Below are 16,063 nucleotides of genomic sequence, written 5' to 3'. Positions count from 1 at the left end.
TGCGCCCATTTTTCCTCTCCTCTGCTTTCAAATATTTCATTTTTTAATTTTCAGAATTGGAAAACTTGTTAATTCACCTATTTCTTCAAATAGATAATCATGATCAATATTTGGGATTTTAAAAGGTTTCAATTATATTTAAAATACCATCAAATAAATAATGGTTTATGGTCAAATGTAATAAATTATATATTTATAAAATTTATCTTTAAAACTAAATTTTATTCCAATTATATACTCAAATTCGTTTATAAAAAATATTTATATATAATTTTTTTTATATGAGAAATAAGGTCTATTTTCAAAACAACTTAAAATTTGCTACCTATTTTTAGAATTTAAATAAGTATTTATTTTAACGAGTAAAATTTTATGAAATCGGAATAAATTATAAGGTATTAAAAGAGATTTTAATTTTTTTTAGAAATTTATAGGAATAAATTAAAGATTTTTTAAAGTGAAAAATTATATATTTTTTTTAAAAAAAAACCATTAATGAGGGAGATTTTAGGAAATTTCTAAAATTGGTAAATTGGGGCACAGTTTATTTTAAAAAAAAATTTAAGGAATATTCCAGGAATGGATGATGTCTGGCAATCCTGATCGCCGGATAGACATTTTATATATGAGATGGGCATGGTTGAATTATTTTTATTTTATTGTTTATATCAGGGAACTGCAAATCCGGCCCTAAGCCCCGTAGTTTAATTTTTTTTAAAAACCCGAGCCTGGCCAGGCTGGCCATATATTTTTAAAACCATTTCAAATCGCTATTATTATCTACAAAAATTAAAAATAGATATAGTATATTTTAAATCCGGGCCGGGGAAAAAATTTAAAAAAAAATCCGGACTGGGTCAAAGAAATCTTAATAATTTAAAGAGTACGAATATTATTTTTTATAAAAACTAGGGATAGAGCAACGAGCTAATCTTCATACATAATTTCAGTTAAGTCTTTAATAAGTTTTGAAGAGCTAAGCTCATCCGAAGCCACGATGATCAAAATTTTTAGTAAAAAATCTTATTCAAACTAAATATTAAGGGACGCTTCCGCTACTATATCTTAAATTTTAATTCTCTCTCTTCAAACTTTAGGGTTAGACGCCATTTTAGCTTATTTGCCTTTTTGATATTTTTTAATGTTCTATAGAACATGTCAAAATATTATCTTCTCCCTAACGATCACCATCCTCAGATAGTTCTACAGATGTTTTAAATGGATAGTTTTATTAAACTTGCAATAGGGCAAAATCCTGTTGTGAAGCAAATTAATCAAGGATTTAATTCAATATGTGAAAAGTTTGAGGGGAAAGATGAATTAGAGAAAAAACCAGCAGACAAAGACAAAGTATCAATAGTGTTGGATGAGGATGTTAGAATCGCACAGGAGAAACAAAAAAAGTATGAAATTACACTTTTTCATATATTCTAATTTTTTAGGGCAAAAGAAAAAGCTGCATTTGAACGAACTATTAAAAGAGCTGAAGTTAGAACAGGTATACGTGAAAAATATAATATGCAACCAAATCAAAAGGATAAAGATCTATTAGAACATGATCCTGATCAAAATGGCCCTTTTAGTTTTTATGATAATACAAACCCAGAATTAACTACCTTACCAGTTATAAAAAATACTGTGCAAAAAAATGTTCCTAGGAAAAATTCTAATTTTAAACAAAAAGTAATGAATTTGTTTAAAATAAATGGTATTTAATTTCCATCCTGTTATTATTGGTGCTACCATTTACATAATTATGCAATTTTTATGTGAAATACAATATCTATATATTAAATGCACCATTAGTATATTTATAAAATGTTCTAACTTATTTACTTATATTATGATTATATGGGTCTAAATGAATAATGTAGTTTATTATATTCACATAGATAAAATAAATGAAAGCATTAAATTTAAAAAAATCTAAGTTAAATTTCTTTATATATTTATTTAAATATATTTGATTTGATAATCTATCATTAGCTAATTTAAATTTGGAGGTTTTTGAGATATATAAACTATAAAATAATCTCAAATCATAAAAATTAAATTTATTGACATAAATTCATTTCTCCCCACAACAACCACAAATTAAATACAATAATATACTAAATGATCAAAAAGAGTTTAATGGATAGATAATATTAATTAGCATCAATACACTAATATGAAAAAAATCTTGATTTTTGATTTAAGTCAAATTTTATAATTAAATTAAAATAATTATAGAAAATATTTACTAAAAGAAAATGACTCCTAAGTCAAATTATTAATTTTATATTTCTTTTACTGTGATATTTATGAATAAGTCATTGTTGAATTGACTAAAAAATATTTTATCAAGATTTAATATTTGTACATTTATGATAATTCTAGTATTCTGAATATATAATATATAATTAATTTAAACAATGTTCGATTTTAGTTTGATTATTATTTTTGCATAAACTAGAAATAAATAAATATTTGTAAACTGTATTTGATTTAATCATAATATCAATTAAATGGTTTGATCCAATTTTGTGCTAAGGCCAGCTACCCTGTCTGATTCAGCACAAAACCTATTTGTTTTCTTGCTAAACATAAATAAAGTTTTATGATTATTTGGATTTGACATGTCTGCTATATAATTATAATAACAATAAATTATTTAGAAATAAGTTGTTAAAATTTGGAAAATAAAATACTTAAATTTGTTATTTTAAATTAAAAGTGTGAATTTCAGAAAAACTAATTTGAATGGGATAAACAAAACAACTTATAATAAATCACAAGAGAATAAATTGTGATAATTTAAAAGAAATTTTAATGCATATAAGATACTAAGAATTTTTGAAGAGGAAAAATTTGGGGGTATGTGTGATCAATTGTGAGAGAAATTTGGGGTAATATTTTTCTGGCGAAAATATTTAGTTAACCATTATTAAGAATCAGCTTAAATGAGGATATTTTGCATCACTAGATGTATCTTTATTTAAATCCATTTTTAGACTATGTAACTGGAACCATTTTCAAAGTATCTTTTAACAACTCTGCTAATCAGCAAGAAAAATTGTATTCCTATTAGGGTTCTGTACACTGCCTGGCCCAGGTCTATTTTTTATATAATTTCGGTTTGGGCTAGGTCTAATATTTTTTAAAGAGTTTCAGCCCTGATAGAAATTTTTAAATATGATATCATTACACTTAAATTGATATATTTTTATATTCTTGCTGGTAAATAAAAACGCAAAATAATCGGATTTTAGTTTTAAAGCTATTATTCAAGTATATTGCCCACTTTTTTTAAAAATAAATTACTATATATTTGGTAGAGTATAGAATTTAAGCTATATTACTTATATTTAAAGTGTAATAACTGTTAGCCCATTCTAGGAATTTGTACAATTTGAAAATAAAAAAAAGCAATTTTTATTTTATAGCCAATTGCGGTTTTTGGCAATAGGTTTAGTTTCAATAAAATAAATTTTATATCATATTAAAGGGCTATTTTAGAAATATTTAACATAATTTAAATGATGTTTTTAGTTTAATTACTTTCTGAGATATTTAAAATTTAATATAGTGTATTTTGGAATTTTCGCGTTGGGCCATATCTCAAAATAAATGCATTATTATTATTATAATTAAAAAAAAATAAATAAAATATATATTTCTTTTATTTTAGTAACAATATGTTTATTTATTATTTTTTAGTTATAAATTTTTATAAACAAATTTCTCCCCTCAAAATTTCTGACTAATATGTCTCAATTCATATAATTCAAAAAGTTTTTTTTAAATAATCAGATTTAAAAAAATATAAAAATACATTATGAGATATGACCAGGGTTGCCAGGTCAAAATTTTCAAATTGCGGGAGAAATTTGCTATATTGCGGTTGAAATATGTTTATATAGATATTAACAAAGTCGTTAACGTTTTATAATTTCAAAATAGGTAATATTTTTCAAAATAAAAATAATCAATTACTGTTTCTCAAAATTATTATTTACATTTTAAAAACGTTAAAATGCTATAAAAAATTGTGCGGAAGAAGTTTAAAAATTGCGGTAGATTTCCAATTGCGGGAGTGAGATGTCTGCGTGTAAACTAAAAAATTGCGAGATTCTCCATCTGCAAATTTGGAGGATTATCTACTAAAATCTTTTATACCAAGATTTAAATTATGATATTAATAGGTCTTCAGATATATTTATTTCCTATGAGTAAAATTTAGCAAAATATTTAATTTTTTCAATATCAAGATTTAATATATCACCAGAAGGATTTATAGGTAATAGTATTTGTAAAATGGATACAGCCATTTAATAAATAATTCGTTCGTTGATTTGAGACAAAAATGTATTCAAACGTAGAATACCAATGGTTATTTTATAGTAATCCTCAAATGGGTCCACGTTAATATTGGAACCATTTGCTTTTCTAGGTGAAGTCTAGGCTTGCCTCAAAATAATTTCGTTTTCATCTCAACAAGCGCATAAATATCTCTTGAAATCTTCAATATTATTTCTTAATTTTTTAAGTTGTAATATTATAACATTCGTGATTCTCGTAGCTTTAACCAAAACCATATCGTTTTTCGAATGATGCTGCATAAAATTGTGGTGTAATTAAATAATTTTTTGAAACATTCCAATGAAAAAAAATTGGCTATCATATTGAATATAATAATTTATCTACATCAGATAAAATATCTAGTAGAGGCCATAAAACAGAAATAATTCTATTAAGCAAATTCTGTCTCTCTGGACATCACAAACACTTTAGAAATGTTGCCCAATCATAGTTAATATTAAAGATTAAAAAATTTTTTGGTTCATAAAGTTATCTTGTACCCAAATGATTAAGGTTTAAAAAAATTGTAAAAAAATATACTTTAAATTTTTGTGGGATAATATGTTAATACTCAGGGAATAAATATCTAAATCAATTTTAACCTCTTGCTTAAATTTATAATAGAATATATATAACTTATTTGTAATAGAATGCTTTAAAATTCACATTTCAAAAATCTTATATATTTTTCCAAATTTTTGCTACGAGGAGGGGAAGGGGACATTAGCTACGCATTTGTTAAGTATTTTCTCTAAATAAATTATCTGCATTTTAGGTAAAAAATATATATGAAACGGTTTTGGGATTTGGTAAGAACCAAGCATTTTAATAAAACCGGTTGGATCTTATATCGTGCTGATACAAAAAAAAATTAAATTCCAGTTCTTATAAATTTAATTAAATATCCCTTTATTTGATTAAAAAATTTTAAGAAAAATTGGCTTTGGTTTTAGTTAGTTTTTCGTTATTTCATAATACTTTATGCTTTATAAAGAGAGTTCCAGGACAAGATTTTTTTCAAATTAATTACCTAAATAGGCTTATATATATTAATATAAAAATAAAGTATAGTAAAGAATTTAAATCCAAAGATAACACTGACCTTGTACCCTATAATAATGATGAATGAAAATTTTGATTTATTAGTTTTGTTTCTAAATTCCTAAAACCTGAAAATTTTATTTAAAAAATAAAAGAGTATAAATTGATATAAAAAAAAGAAATTAGTTAACATGAGAACACCATGAAATACAAAAAAAAACAATTTTTAAAAGTTATGTTTATAAATATGATTATTTTAATATTGACTTTCCCTTGAATCATTCACCAAATGATAATTCGTCTGAGATGATCTCACTCCAAAATTCTGTCATTTCAAATAAAATCGTTGCGCTATAATAATTTTTTTTAGTTTTTTTAAAAAATCATAATTTATATTTTATTTCAAATTTTAATTTATTATTTAATACCAATTTACGAGCCCAAAATAAAATTTAAAGAACCAAATAAGCTACAAAGTCTGCGATACTTCTTATGACTATACAAAGACGTCGCTAGTTCTAATTATTTGTACAGCTGAAGGGTTGTTTATTTTATTTTGCTTAAAGGCGTAGCCTATATAAGATTTAAGTGTTCAAAGCAGAGAGTCGAATCTTTTGATATATAGGTTCGATTCAGGTTAAGAAAATCAATTTTATAAAGGTTCAGGTTAGGTTCAAAAAACTTTAGAAGCTTCATAAAGGTTTAGATTATTATTTTTTTTATACAAGGTACCCATACATATATAGCTCTATAAATAATTTTAATATTATTTATTTTAAATGTAGAGGAAAGAATAAAAATAATTTAATGATAACCCAGAATTTTGAATGTCAATTTTATTTGTATAAAAAATAATTATTTACAACTTCTAATTAAAATATCATCTAATATATATTTATCCAGTCTTGTTTTCTGTGGTGTTAAAATATATTTAAATCGTGAAAATGCTCCTTCGACCCAAATCTTCGTGACTGAGACATTTTGTTAATACATAGAGTTCAGTTTCGACGCTGTTGAAAAAATTACCTATTAATCTCTCTTATTTTGTATTGTGTGAGATATTTTGCTTTTATTTCCTTTCATTAAAAAAAATTTCAAAATCGTCCTAAGGGTCGGGATAATTATTTTGAGTTGAACTATGTGAAAGGACGTGAAATGTATATCATTATACATTCATCATCAAGTGCCTTACAGACTACGTTTTTATAAGATATTTTTTAGTTCTATTATTTTCTTTAATATTTGATATCGGGGATCAAGATATAAATATGCACAGAATGTGTGATTTTTTAGCTTAATCTCCCATGATTTTATAGAAGAAATTAAATGTTGTATTAAATATTAAATATTTTTTATTTAAATCGTAAATTTAAGAGAGAAGAAATTGAATAGAAATCACCTTATATGCTTTTTTTTAAACAATTCATACATTCTAAATTTTTAAAATTATAAATTATTGTTAATAAAATATATTACATATTATACTAATAATTTAAAAAAAACATAATACATAAGAAAGAGTTAAAATAAAATTAAAAAATGAGGCCTAGTATATATGGCAAAGAGATAGGATAACAACAATTAAAAATATAATTTTTTAATTACATTATATATTTATAAAATCAAAACCTATATAAACTTATTTTAACCGGTTTATAAAGACCCGATTTCACCCCTTTAATTTCTTTAAAAAAAAGGTTCAGTTCTAGTTTATTAAAAACTATAAGATGTTATACAGGCTCCATTTGTTTTTAAGATTTGGCTAGACATTCTGGGACTAAGCACTTATCTGCTCTCTAGCGACGCCACTCAACTGCTTTAATACCAAAAATATAAAAGCGACTAAGACCATAACTAAGTTATTTACAATAACTATAACAATTTTGCACAAGTTAAATAGTATATCATATTTCCATGTAATTAAAAGGTTACATGAAACGAATTTTCATTTGAGGATCAATTTCTTCACGAGGAAGCGACCACTGATAAGCAGTATTTACTTGTATGTCTTCACCTGTTGTATGGGTTAAAGTGTCGTTAAAATCTTTCATTCGAGGGGAGGAATTGTATCTATTGGACATTTGTTCGTTATAATACCTCTTACAAGATAAGATTTTAGATGAAGTTTCGACTATGTGCCACATTCCGACTATAGATTGTATGATTTTATTATGAGCGTTTTTCTCTTCTGGGGAATCTCGTAGCAAATATTCATTCATGATTGGTATTGTGCCATTTTCATCAACACGTCTAGCTTGTATTAAAATACCTCTATAAACCGAATAACTTGGATCCGAATGTAGTACGGTAATATCTGTATGCAATATTTTAATAATGTTTACAAGAGAAGAATATATAAGAAGTTATCGCTAAATGAAACATGAACATTATTTATAATATAAAATAAAAAATTACTTATTCTCTTGTTAGATAGATAGTATTCTGAATCAATATGCAAAGAGTATGGAGAATTTGATGTTTGAGGTCTTCCGTGTTTATTTGGCGAGGGCAATAGAGTAAAACAAGCCCTGACAGGAGCACCTGAGGAAAATTGAATTGTTACATCCATTTGACAACTTATGATCCATGCCAAACTTATAATATTATGGTATGTTTATAAATATTCCAATTGATTAATATAGAATATAATAAATAACTATTATTTCAATTATAATATTCCATAAGTTCATATTATTCATTAATATTGTTTGTGATAGATGGAATGGAAGTTCCATTTCCAAATTTTGCAACATAAGCAGAGAAATGGGTGAGTGTCAAAATTCCTCCGGCAAATCTTCAATATACATATTTTTTTTGTCAAGAATGCCGATCCCTAAATTTTTCACCCATCCAATATTTTTCCGCTTTGCAAACCAGATCTGATGTTTAGATTTATTTTATTTACAATTTATTTTTAAATTAATACCATTAAAAAATTTATTATTTTCCATGTAAAATAATAACAACCTGTAAGTAATGGGAAAACAAGAAACACTGAGATATCTGTCTCTCATAGCTAAGGCATTTGATACATTTTTTTAAAAAAAAAATTCAATCTTTTATTAAAATTCATATACAAATATGTTAAAATATTATTATTCAAATATTAACATTATAATATAAAGAATATAATAAAATATGTCATATATAAGTTTAAGTTAAAAAAAAAGTTTGATACAAATGTATATTTATAAAAAGAAAAAACATTTTTAAAAAAATATCAAGTGGCGTCAGGCCATGAAAGATTAAGTGTATTTTATTTTATTCTCAAAAATTAATCATCCCTTTAAAATAGAGAACATGTTCGTGGCTGATTGTAAGCAGGGTTGCCAGGTCAAAATTCTCAAATTGTGGGAGAAATTCGGTATTTTGTGGGAGTAATATAAAAATTGTGGGAGAAATATGAAAATTGCTAAAAAAAAATTTTTTGCGGGCCGAAGGAGAATTGACTTAGTTATCCGCTTATTATTTTTTATAAATATAAAATCGAATCTATTTTCCAAAATAAAATAGGTAATTATTTTTCAAAATAAAATAGCCAACTATTTTTCAAAATAAAATAGCCAACTATTTTTCAAAATAAAATAGCCAACTATTTAAAATAAAATAGCTTTTCAAAATAAAATAGCCAACTATTTTTCAAAATAAAATAGCCAACTATTTTTCAAAATAAAATATCCAACTCTTTTTCAAAATAAAATAGGTAACTATTTTCCAAAATAAAATACGCAACTATTTTTCAAAATAGGTAATTATAGTACGACACAAAATTTCTTAAATACTATCTTTATTATTAAAATAACATATTGATTTATTATAATATATTAATTTTGTTTAAAAATAATAACCAACGATCTTTTTTAAATACAAAAGAATGTAAACAAGATAAAATTTTATAAAAAAATTGTAATTTTACAATGTAAAAAAAATATATTTTATGCTAATGTATAAATAAGATTTTATAAAAAAACAAACAATTTTAAATTTACAATGTAAAAAATAATTATAATCAATGCGGGGAAGTTGTTCTACAGTATTTAGTTAATACAATGGGGGAAGGGAATATGATATTTTGAGGCATCAAAAATCTTCAAAGCATAAATCAGTACAGGGCAGTCTATCAACATCTATTGCAAAACAAAAATATTCTTCAAAAATAAGAAATAATACAGATGCAACTACAGTTGCGGAAATGGTAAATACCTATCATGCAGTACAACATTCAGAGAGCTACTTAACATCACAATGTTCGTAGAATCTTTCCCCATAATATTTAACGACTAATATAAATGAAAAGTATACTTTGTAGAACACAAATGAGCAAGGCTATCATCAATGTTTTAGGATATAAATCCAGAAGGTCAATTCTTGACGTTTTGAAAGATGTGCAAACATATGCAATTCTAACAGATGCATCTAATAAGGAGATATTAAAACATTTCCCTTGATCCTCCCCTATTTCAACAAAATTAATGTCATTTCAATAAAACTATTAAAAAAATTTTCTCCAGATATGAAATATCCAAAGACATAGCTAACCATATATAATGGTAAATATGGCAGATTTAACATTACCAATGAATTGCATGGCAGCTTTCTGATCTGATAATTCCTCAGTGAATTTGGCAAAACCCAGAGTGTATTTACAGAATTGAGTCAGCATAATGTTGGTTGACAGGTTCCTCCTAATACGCGCCATCGTAGAATTTTAAAATTTTACAAACCATTAAAAAATAAATAGATTATAAAAGCTGTCATAATATTTTGAAAAAAATTTTCAAAAATAAATGTCACAAGTATATTTAGGAATTTTACATATAGGAAATCTACTATATGCTGTTAATATGCAGTTGCAATCAGAAGAATATAATTTAATAAAGGTTCACTAAATTATGCTGCAGAAATACCAAAGTAAGAATATTATTACTATTATCGGATAATTATTAATAAGATTTAATATGATGTCATGTTTGAGGAGATTGTAATGCTTCTTTATTTTTATGATTTGCTAAAATATTCAAAATATTAATTTTACAATGTAAAAAATAAATTTATTTGATTTTATGCAAATGTATAAATAAGATTTTATAAAATACAGAAAGTCAAATAGTTATAGTTAATTATATTTTATTTGAGATTTAAATAATGGAACTAAACGTTTACCGTCGTTATTAAGATATTTATAAAACTCCTGGCATGACATTTTATAATTTTGTTTAACCATTAACTCGGCCTCTAATGTTGTTAAAGCAATTCGATTTCTCTCCTTTCTCCAGGTAGTCCTCATCAGGCTAAAAATGCCTCCGATGAGGCATTAGAATGAGGTAAGGAGAAAACATACTCGCAAATTTTTTCCAAGCATGGGGATTTATCGTTATTACGAAAAAATTCCACCCATTTCTCCTCTGCTTTTAGACCATCTAATTTTAAGTATTCTGGCGAATCATAAAAAATGGAAAAAATTACAATCTCTTCAAACAAGGCTTCAATGTCTATCGGTAATTTTAATATATTTATTAAATTACAAAAACCATCAAATGATGGTTTCTGTTCCAAAGTCATAATATTTATACACTTGTAAATAGAGTTATTAAAATCAAATCTTGATTGTAAATATTCCAAAATTGTCTTAATAAAAATATTTGCTTCATTTAAAAATACGTTAATTATAGTAATATTTGAACATTTTAATATGATATTTTTAGCAATAGCGCCATAAAATTTATTATCTATTTTTAACTGTAGAGATGAACAGAGCTGTAGCATGATTTTGTGAATCTTTATCAATAAAGAATCTTCTGATTGCAACTGAATATTAACTACATGAAGTAGATTTCCTACATGTGAAACTAATCCCAAATATGCTTCTGACATTTCATCCTCGAAAAAATTTTTCTAGGACAGCTTTTAAAATCTTTATTTAAGAAGTATTTCTTTAAGGGTTCGTAAAATTTTAAAATTCTCTCGATGGCAGGTATTAATGATAACCACCTATGTACATATCGCAACAACTCACACCATTCCAAATCAGACCACCAATTCTTTTAATTCAGTGACTCTTTTAGCTGATGAAATAAATTCGTTAAAACATTTCATCACAATTACTTCGACATCTACAGATAGTACATTCATTGCCTTCTTGCAAGAATTATGCAGTATATGGCATATACAGCCAATTGGTATTAATTCATTATTGTGCTGCCTCAATTCGGTAAATACACTTTGATTTTTGCCAAAATTAACAGAGGCATTATCAGCGCAGAAAGCTGACATGCAACTTATTGATAACCCTGAATCAGCTAAATTTACCATTATGTGGTTAGCTATATCGTTGGATTTTTCACTATCGGATGAAAAAAATTTCAATAGTTTTATAGAAATGCCCTTATTCTTATTGAAATAGCAAAGGATCAGGGGAAATGTTTTAATATTTTTCTTATTTGATGCGTCTGTTAAAATAGCATATGGATGTCCTTCTTTCAAATCGTCTAGAATTGACCTCTTGGAAGGTCCTGACACATTTGTGATAACCTTGCTCATTTTTGTCCTACCTCAAGTAAAGTTAGCACTTATTTTGGAGTCGTTAAATATTAAGGGAAAAGATTCGACCCACAGTGTGATGACAGATAGCTCTGTTAATGTTGAACTACATGATAATTTTGAAAATGTCGAGTGGATAATTTTATAAAAAATATATTTTAGAGCGGAAAAATAAAATAAAAGAACTAGACATATTTTTTAAATAACTATTTAAAATTTATTTTAATATAAAAATAATCAAATACTGTCTCTCAAAATTATTATTTATATATTAAAAACATTAAAATGTTAAAAAAAAAATTGTGGGAGAAATTAAAAAATTGTGGGAGCTTTTTGTGGGAGATTTCTAATTGTGGGAGTTTTGTGGGAGTAAGATGTATGTGGGTAAACTAAAAAATTGTGGGAGACTCCCACTGATGGGGGGAGACATGGCAACCCTGATTGTAAGGGACTCGTTAAAAAATTTTAAATTCTTTTCTTGTTGAAAAAGCTGATATCCCAACCTTTTCTTTTAAAATATGTTATATTCAATTTTTTTTTTACAATTACAATAAGAATCAAATAAAATTTTCGAGTTATAATATTTAGAGATAACTTAACGCGATATTTCATATTTTATGCATTAAATAAAACTCGAAAATTTTATTGCTTCTCAGTCCAAATACACCATGATTCAAGAAGCAATATATTTTTACCATTTTAAGATTTTTTAAAATATCAAAATGTTGTTTTTTTTTCGTTGACAAAGTGAATATTTTTTTAAATGTCTTGATTAAAATTTTTCTATAGTAATAATTTAATAACAAATTTGATTAAAATTTTTTCAGGAAAATTAAGAAATATGAGACAAATTCCTTTTTATTAAATATAATCTTCTGATAAATTATTTCGTAATCAACTGCATATATTAAACAATGGTGTTGTTTGGAAATAAATAAAAATTACGAAAAACACTATTTCATTGACTTGTTAGGAAAAAGCTATAATCATTTTATCTTTCAAATAAAAACAAAATTTTTTGTCATAAAACTAAATATTTTATAAAAAAAGTTCTCTGAATTTTTTTTGCTTTACGTTTAGGAATATATCTCTTTAATGGCAATTAGAATAACTGATTATCTAATTTTATAAAATATACAAAATTATGATATTTATATATTATAATTCAATATATAATAGAAAATTTATGACTTAATAAATATGCTTGAGGTTGGTTACTATCACCCAAAAATCATTCGATAATTTTTTTTTTTAAAACATACATTTTATTAACATTTGCTAACATATCTAACTCCGGTTACGTATGTGCACAATAATATAATTTTTTAGCAAAGGCAGGGGTTGTAGCGAGACCTGGTTTCTTTTATAACTCTTATTTTTACCAATATAATTAATATAGTAGCTATAATTTTTAATTATTTTGGACAAAATATTTACAATTTTTGTAATATATCAGAAAATTACTATTCTAACAAATTACAACTTCTACCAACGGTTCGTTTGTTCTCACCTTTAGTTTAAAAAAAAATTTTAGCTCAAAAAATTAAATAACAAATGTTTGAACTAGGGAATTCCTATTCCTTAGGCGAAACATACAAATAAACATTTTTCAATTAAACTATTATTCCATTTTAAGAACCCAATTATGCTTTTCTTAAAATAACTTTCGTTTAAAATTTTATTTTATTTAACTTGATATTTTATATTCATATTGGAAATTTATTAAAGTTTTAAATGTTTAAAATATTAAATGTTGAACATTTAATATTTTAAAATAAATTTATACTGTAAAAGTAAATATGTTTTTATACCATCCAAAAACGAATGATAGAAAATTCTTTTTAAAGATTATCAATTTGCTCGTGATATATCTATCTTAAATACTTTAAAATATGATTTTATCAGAGCGGAATCTTGGTATCATTTTTATGAGGTTATAACGAGCCATTTTCAGGCCAATTTTAGTATTACGCAAAAATAATTATATTTTTGGTTCCCGTAACAACTGCATAGACTCAAATTTTCTCGAGTATCGCTCACAAGGTACCCACAAAAATTCTTTAAGAAATGAAGTAATAAGGTAATTTGAAATTTAAAACGATTATAGAACGAATAGGGATAAACAAAATAATATTATTAAAATTAAAAATGACAAAGTACTTATAATTTTATGGATAACTTTATCTCAATTAAAATTATGGATAATGTCGAAAGTTACAACGCTTTCAGTAGCAGATTTAAATCTAAAAAAATTTGAATTTTATATCTTTCATTTTTTAATTAACATTTTCATTCAACCACAACTTTAACATACGGATCATTAACGGTCACTGATATATCTAATTGCTTTGCCAAATGCATAGGGCTACTGAAAAGTCAATTTTTTGTTTCATTTTTAAAAACATGTTTCAAATTAAACTTAAAAGGCACCTTGGCGATATCACTACTCAAGGTATAACATTTAATAAATTGTTATAAACTTACATATTCAAAAAAGGGAATTTGATGGAGATCATCCTTTATATTAAGAATAATGAAACTTATTTTGTCTAATGCAATATTTTATTTTAAAAATTTTATTCGTTTATTTTAGTCTCAGAAATTTATAATTCATATTTATTTTTTAATTTCGCATCTAAGTATATAAATATTCATCTTCCCTTAAATATACGTTTGTAAATACTTATAGTGTTATGTATTGTATTAATTAAAAGTTGATAGGGCTTATACGGGGCCTTAGGAGTTAGAATAATGTTTTGATACATAATAAAACTATTTATAAATTAAAGATGAAATATGATTAAGTCGAGAATAACAAAATATATTATATGTAATATGTATGACCTAAAATTTGCCCTTGTCACCCATCATTCTTTCTAAAAAGGCAATCATAAGAGTTCATTTAGAAAAGAAATTCCATTTAGTTAAAAAAAAAATTATTTGACAACAAAAAAATATTTTTGTTAAATGAATTTTGTAAATATTTTTTTCCATTATAATTACATTGTTTATTTTATAATATATTTTTTTATCATTTGATAATTTTTTAAACTGAGACCTATTATATTTTTAAGAGAAAAGCAGAAGTCAAATCTCTTTTCCAAGCTCCAATTTTAAATTCTATTTTTTAGCCTGGTTCTGATTTTTTATTTTTAGAATTGGCCCGGAGTTTAAGAATTTGATTATTTTAGGAGCCGGCCCTAGACAAATCGCCTTTTAAAAAAACAAATTTTCTTGGGGGAGACTATTTAACGTGTTGGCAGAATAATTGTAATTATAGGTAAAAGTGAATCTTTTTTGGGAAATCTCATGGCTGAACAGATACAAGGGTAGAAGAATAAAAAAAACAAAATGCCATTTAAAAAAATAGACAAAAGGGAGGAAAAAATAAGTTAAAATTATAAATTGCTTAAAAATGAGCTGAAGAAAATATTAAAACATGTAAAAATTTATGAAAAAATTGCCTCGAGAAAATGTTCATCTAAAAAACATTCAATAAAAATTTATGAAATTTAGTAAAAACATAACTTAGCATAAAATAGAAGACTTCTGAAAAAAAGATCATGATATAGAAGTTTTCTGTAATAACAGTTTCAAAATCCATACAATGCCGTTATGCCACAGTATACAGCTCTAGAACACTATAAAGAGTAGTTGCTTGGTCCAAAATTTTGAAAAATAAATCGTCAGGCCGAAATTTAATATTTGTTATCAGTTATGCGGTAGCCCATTACTGTATTTTAGATATAAGATCCTTTTGTATCTTTTTGGCATTCATAAAGATATTTATATCTGTATTTAAGGCACTTTATTTTAAATATTTTTTTCACTTTCTTGACAGAAAAAAAAAACTTTTTTACTATTATTTTTATTTCAAGAATTTAATATTCACATTTAACATTAATTTTCGTGAATTCTTGCATTAACTTCGCTTTTTCCTTTCTTTATATTTTAACATCTATTTTGACATACAAACTTTCTTGTTGTAGGCAGCAAATTAGATATTAAATTTTATAATTCCTTGTCAATATTTTATATAAATTTTAGCAAATTTCGTCCTACCAGATATTTTATCCTCATAAAAAAAGATAAAAATAATTAGATTATCAAACAATTCTGATTATAAAACGCCTTTTATTAA

This window comes from Gordionus sp. m RMFG-2023, chromosome 3 (genome assembly GCF_954871325.1).
Source record: "Gordionus sp. m RMFG-2023 chromosome 3, tfGorSpeb1-WG-v2, whole genome shotgun sequence".
Lineage (NCBI taxonomy): Eukaryota > Metazoa > Nematomorpha > Gordioida > Chordodea > Parachordodidae > Gordionus > Gordionus sp. m RMFG-2023.
The sequence above is the reverse complement of the archived record's forward strand: the minus strand, read 5'-3'. Positions refer to the sequence as shown.